This window comes from Aptenodytes forsteri, unplaced genomic scaffold, assembly GCF_000699145.1.
Source record: "Aptenodytes forsteri isolate BGI_AS27 unplaced genomic scaffold, ASM69914v1 Scaffold308, whole genome shotgun sequence".
In the NCBI taxonomy this organism is placed as follows: Eukaryota; Metazoa; Chordata; class Aves; order Sphenisciformes; family Spheniscidae; genus Aptenodytes; species Aptenodytes forsteri.
Genome location: NW_008795475.1, coordinates 475,697 through 482,145, shown reverse-complemented (window position 1 = coordinate 482,145; position 6,449 = coordinate 475,697). Strand labels below are relative to the sequence as shown.

The 6,449-nt window shown below is 46.8% G+C and overlaps 1 long non-coding RNA gene across 1 annotated transcript; it reads right to left on the bottom strand.

The window, feature by feature from the left end:
- Window positions 1-1,172: 1,172 nt before the first annotated feature.
- Window positions 1,173-5,085, bottom strand: LOC103900453. Its single transcript, XR_657672.2, has 3 exons — window positions 4,973-5,085; window positions 3,281-3,366; window positions 1,173-1,249 (listed from the first exon to the last, which is right to left on the bottom strand). It is a non-coding gene; the product is annotated as an uncharacterized LOC103900453 (long non-coding RNA).
- Window positions 5,086-6,449: the final 1,364 nt, after the last annotated feature.

The following is a 6,449-nucleotide window of genomic DNA, read 5'->3' as shown; positions in this document are numbered from 1 at the left end:
TGAATGCAGCTATGCTGGCAAAAAAGTCCTGTTTTGGGGTTCTTTTTTCTAGTTAACATTAGCAACAGACAACTTCCGGGTGAAGATGTTACACCTTCATCAGTTTGTTGTCTCCTAATAGGTAGGGTTATTTTCCCCACCTCTCTTCTGGCAGAGCAGCGTGTGTGACCACTGCCCTGTCTGCAGCCATGCAAAATCAAGTCACTAGCTCAAACCACCTCCTTCTATGGCTTACACTAAGGCTGTTTGCTTCCCAGATATAGATATGCTGGTGGAAAGCTTACTGCCCTAAATTTGCACCACCTTCTCGTGCGTTTTGGAGGTGAATGTTACCAGCAGTGAAGTTGAGAAATGATCACTAAAATTGCTATCAGGCAAAATCAGCTACCCTAATTTAGACAAGTTATTTACATGATTTAAGCCGTATCAGTTGCTTTTGCCTGCAATGATTTAGCAAACATTTGTGCATCAGCAAATCAATGGGGCTGATAATCAACAGGTACGGCTTGGGATGAGAACTTCACTCCTCATCTGCTGGATCTGACAGTGGCGTGATATGCTGTTTAAGATGCCTGACTCTGCACTCCAGTAGGTGGGAAGAGCTGTTGGGTTTCTGTACCAGTGGCCTGCTGGAAGAAGGATCACAGCAAACAGCGTCAGCTGTATTTAAGAGAGGTATAGCTGAGTCTTTAAGGTTTTCATGGACAGGCTGTAGTGAACTGCCGCGTCTGTCCTCACCTTTCCATTCCAACTCTCTGCCAAAAGCCATCATCTGCCCAGCAGTGCCAAGAGAAAGGTGCACGTGCTTTTGCTTTGGTCACCTCCATGCAAAGCCTGGCTGTGTAGCCTCGACCAGCAGCAAAGTGAGCCTGAGCTGCGGCACTGTGAACTGCAGCAGCTAAGGTAAAGGGGGTCAGTGAGAGGCAACAACTACTTCAACTGCTGTAGCACAATTCCCTCGAGCCATCGGATGAGGGACAATTTTCTTCTACAAAAAAATCACCGCTGGGAGTCGTGCTGCAGTGGCTGTCCTGCGGGACGGACGAGCAATAGGGCAAAGACCACACGGCTGGACATAGTGTAACTCACATGCTGACCAGGTAAGCTGCGGCAGAATTATTCTGAAAACCAGACCGTGGGAGGACAAACACTTTCTATCTGCCTACCTTGTGAATGTTTTCAATGTTTCAGGTCACTTCTTCCGTCCTGAACTGGGACAAAAAGTTGAAGTCTTCTGGAAGTTTGGAACCTGAATATTAAACAGAAAGGTTCAGCTTGTTCGTGTGGGAAGTTCAACATGCTCACGACTGTGAGCATTTTAAAGTTCTGTAACTTTTTTACTACAGTGAGTTTATGTTTAAAAACACAGAAAAATATTAAGAAGCCCTGTGGATTATTAACATTTCAGACTGAATTACAGGAGCATGGGTCTTGCACCACACTCCGACGACAGTCAACCATCATCAGCAACTTCTCTGCTTGTCTTGTCTCACAGCACACAGAATGGTATCTGGACCCTGTGTAATCAAGTGATAGAGCATCTTTCCGTGTTGCTATCTGTCACTCTGGTTACACATTCATCCCTCCCCTGGTTACAACACAGTTTAAACGGGGAGGACAGACGGGGCACAGCCTTGTTCTGCTTTGGGCTAAATCTGCCTGGTAAACATTGTGACACCATTGCAATAAGGTCCCTTGGCGTGGGAATGGGGAAACAAGCCTGCTGTTCTCATCCTACAGCAGCAAGAGAAAAGATGTAATTCTTTTGCTTATTGAAGTTCCGGAGATGCAATTGTTTTTTTTTTCTGAGCTGCTGGAAACAACTCTTCTACATGTAACTTCTGTGTGCATCTCATTTTGGAGCAAATGGCTTTCCATCAAATTCTTTTTCAAAAGTGGAATTACCTGTGGGCATAAATAGCATTGCAATTTGGTTTTAGCTTTAATGTTCAGAGGATATAGGCAAGACCTCCAAAGAGAGGTGATCTCTAGCATCAAACTAAATTATTATATAGGCTAGAAATTCTAATTCTCCACAGCCTTTCAGGCTTCATAAATGCGTATGCCACATACTGTACTTTGCATGTTGTGTAAAACAACAGACAGCCTTTGCCTTTCTGCAGTGTTTCAAAAGCCACTAATGTGTAGGTTTTAATGAGTATTAAAAAAATAAAAAGGCGTTTGTGCCTATGACAGACAGGGCAAATACTGTTTGCTCCAGTTTTGTTTACGAGAACAAAACTGCAGAAGAGTCATGTTATTACAGCCTGAGGCAGATGAAGGTCAGTTATCAGCTGGTGTGTTCTGGTGAAGACTCCTTCGCTTTGGTGAAGCTATGTTGATTTGTGACAGCTGAGAGTTGGATATGAATCTAGAACTTAATTTGGTGTGGGATTTCAGTGTGTGTGTGTGTCTTTTTTTATTGTGTGGGGGTTTGTTTTTGTTTTGGGTTTGTTTGGGTTTTTTTTTCCCCCCAAGACACCTACACCTATTTGCTGTAGACCCTTTCACATGACCAGAAAGATGCTGCAAGTCCTTGGTGGGAAAGATGACATAACCTGTTTAGGTTTAGAAATGATTATGCTACAGACAGACTCTTCTGTCTCCCTTCCTTCCTTGTGACTGCATATTTACCAGCATATTTTCTCAGTGCATTCGTTTTCCTCTTGTTGCGCTTCATGTGGAAATTTCTGAACTAGTGTATTGCCCCCCCGAGTCAATGTTCTGAGGTGCAACTACATCTCGGGTTGAGTCACTTGCTCCCAGTGACTCTGGAGTTGGAAATTTGTGAGCGTTATCGGAGGAATGCTAGCCCAGAATAGCTTACAGATCCAATGCCAGGGCTGGACGAGAAGGGTGATAAAAGTGAAAAGTTGTGTAAACTGTCTTGGGTCATTTAGGTGGGCAGATATGACTTGTTCCATATGGGGAATGATTAAGCTGAAGAAGAAACTTATTTCCACTCTCTCTCTGTGTCCACAGCTGTATGAAGACACGATTCTTTGCTTGAGATAGGAAAGAACTTGCAAATGGAATTTCTTCTGTTTCACCAGAAAGTAGAGTGATGTTCTGTAGGTCACAGGAAACCTGTGGCCAAGGTGAAGAACAGACCTCTCAGCAGCAGCCAGCCTGTGCCTCACCGACAAACTAACCCCTGTCAGGAAGAAGTGTGCTGTCTGTACACAGCGTTTCTAACCACAGTCGGGTGATTTGACATGCACAAGCCTAAAGTACCACGGCCCCAGTCTGCATTTACCCTGGGCCTTGTCAAGGCACTTACCCTACCGCTCTGGTCTTGTGAGGGACGCCTCTGTCCTCGATGGCATCTTCCTCCACCTTAGTCTTCTGCTGCAGCATGTTAAATGCCTGCAAATGTCAAGGCAGGGTAGAAACACGAAGGAATCAGAGAATCATTTAGGTTGGAAAAGACCCTTAAGATCATCGAGTCCGACCGTTAACCCAGCACTGCCAAGTCCACCACTGAACCATGTCCCTAAGTGCCACGTCTACACGTCTTTTAAACACCTCCAGGAGTGTGTCTGCACTCAGGGAAAGGTAACTTATATCGCAGTAGTCAACAAGCTGTAATGTCCCAGGCATAGACAACCAAGATGCTGCTGTCCTACTGTAAATGATCCAAGCAGACCGTTAACGGGAGGTTTTATCAAAATCATGTATGTATCTGCATTTTCCACTCGCTGCAATATCTGGGTATCCTCACCATAAAATTTACCAACAAAATGGATTCTGTGGAGTTTTTGGTCCTCCCTTCGAGGTCGAGCCTGTTATCAACACAACTCCCCCTCTCCCACAATCTCACGTCACAAGCACACTTTAAAGGTAACGTCAAACTTTGATTGTTAAGAGTGACTCTATAATGGAAAGGCATCTTCAAAGGGGAAGGTTTTTTAGCATTTCTTGAATACTCCGCATTTGCCCGGTATCTTCTGGAAGCTTGGTCCACAGTCAGACTCTGTAACCAAGAGCTCTTCCCAACTCCCACACTTTATGACCTGCTTTTTCTAAGGGCAGCAGATGTGACAGTTCTTCAAACCTGTGTCAAACTATAACTTTATACTAGTACTTGACAATTTATTTTATTTGGATAATCTATATTAACACTCTCATGCGGGCTGATCATTTAGACAACACATTTCAATTGTTAGGTCTGCTTTACAGAGCCAAACACCAAGGCACTATGCTTGCTTATCTGCCCTTTGCTGTAAAATACGCAGCTTTGCTTTGGATGTTGATCTTGGCAGGAAGCACGCCACAGGGCATGGCTTCTTCTGCAGGGCTATGTTGCTTGGCGTCAGATGAGAAACTGGCCTTTATTCCCTTTGAAGTCCCAGAGACTGAAAATGTCTATGCGGGCAGTAGATACTATTAGACTTTTCTTCACTCGCCCCTCTCCTCCCTGTAGCCAACAAATGCAGGACTAAGACATGTATTTAATGCTTTTTTTTCCTCCCCCCCCACGCACCAGTATACATAACTCATGCTGGTTGCAATTTTCATGGCATGAAAATTCAGTAAGATCAGTCACGAGCTGGTGACTGCAACAACTGACACCTGCAAAGACTTTCCAGTCTTTCCTGGCCTAGCCAGCCACTGCTAAAATTCACCCCAGGCGAGCGATTCTGTACTGTGTTAGTATTTCCTGGAGCTTCTTGGGCCACTCTGCTCTTGCTGCCTTGGAAAATGAGAACCCTGAGACTCCAGTCGAGTTAACTGCTAGTAAATACAGACCCAGCAAAGGCGATACCTGACAAAGAGTGCAGTCACTCTGGTGCATTCGCTAGTTCAAGCTTAACAACTCCATGTTTGTTTATAAAGGGCTGGGCTGGGCTATCACAGATCAGTAATAAGGGTTCTTGTAGTTACGCCAAGGTATAAGCTGATCCCCTGCAGGCAGTGAGAACGGTCCCTCTCCTTCCCGTGGCAGAGTTGCCTGGGGACCATCTGCACTTACCTTTGGTCTTGTCTGGTTCTTCACCGGTGACGTGGTCCCCTTTGGTCCCAGAACCAATGGGAGTTTTGCAGACACCGTGGCATCTGCCTTGGTAGTGATGCAACCTCAGGTTGATAAAGGACACCGGGAGCACAAAAAAGCAGCTTGCCTAAGGTAATTTGTTGGCTCAGGGCATCGCCAAAAATAGAACTGGTTACTCCTGCCAGTTCAGTTAACCTTTGGGCTGTGCCATTGAATCTTTTCTTGGTTCGCTGAGAATTTCATGCCCCTCGTCAGCACAGCAGGTACTGGCTAACGACCAAGGCATGACTGGAGTAAGAGAGCTAGCGGTCTGCTAAGTTTACAGATCTCCCTGACTTTCCGGATGCCATTTGTATCCTTGCTCTTCAGAATAAATTTGCCATCTGAATCGAAACGGAGCCATCCAAGGGATTTGGACAGGATGCAGAGAGGAGCAGATGAGATAGCTGGGGCAGGGAGGGGAGTGCAGTGGAGCTGCAAGGGAAGGCTCAGACTGCAAGACACGGCAAACAGCCAAGAAAGCAAGAACTCTTGGGTGCCTGGACCTGCAGATAGCACGGTGCAGGGCTCCTGGGGCTGACTTGGCGGTCACCGTCTCACTGTGCTGTTGCTGTTTTGCAGCTGCAATATCCTCGGTGCTGTTCTGTCCTCTGGACCTGCTGCTGCTCCAGCTGCGGCCCTGACCTTCTGGCAGGAGCTTCTCTCATGACATATGCCTCAGGTTTGCTCATCAACTAAATGGTGTGAACCATACCCTCCCCACCCCGTGTGAGTGGGGAATATCTGTGGGGGGAAGGAGAGAAGAATTTGCAGGGGAAAAAAAATGTTAGGAATTCTTGGTCTGCACTAGCAAAATTCATTTGACGGATACAGCTGTTTTGCTAACACGATAAACAAAATTCTGGCTTTTCTGCAACTTTATCAGCTAGAAACAACTGAGAACAGATGATCTACCGGACCATAACCTTAAAAAAAAAAAAAAATTAAAAAATGTGCCATGGGACTTCAGTTTAAATAAGCAAGACCCAGGGAGGGCAGGAGATGGTGGAGCTGGCACCAGACCGCGGCTTCTGCCCCAGGTCTGCTAACGATGTTCCCGCTGCCGCCACGGCCAGAACCGCCCGATGCTTGTGCCTGTAACGCTGTTCAGCACAGGTCCAGCCCGTTTCCTTCACTTGTGCTGATCGGAAAACAACAGCGTGGGGCTGGTTTTTTCGGGGCCAGCCTCCTCCTCTGCTGCAGCACCTCAGCTGTGAGTAACCATCGCCCCGTTTCTCTTCCTCTCGCTTTTATTTCTCCTTGCTGGGCTGAGGAGGCCACACAGCAGCGTGCTGCATGCAGAAACACCTCACGCTTGCAGCTGCTTATCAAGCTCTGAGGCGCGGCCGCGCTCGCCGGTTTCGGGGGGGCTGTGAGGCAACTCGCGCCTCTCCCACCGCTTCGCGGGCGCTGCGCC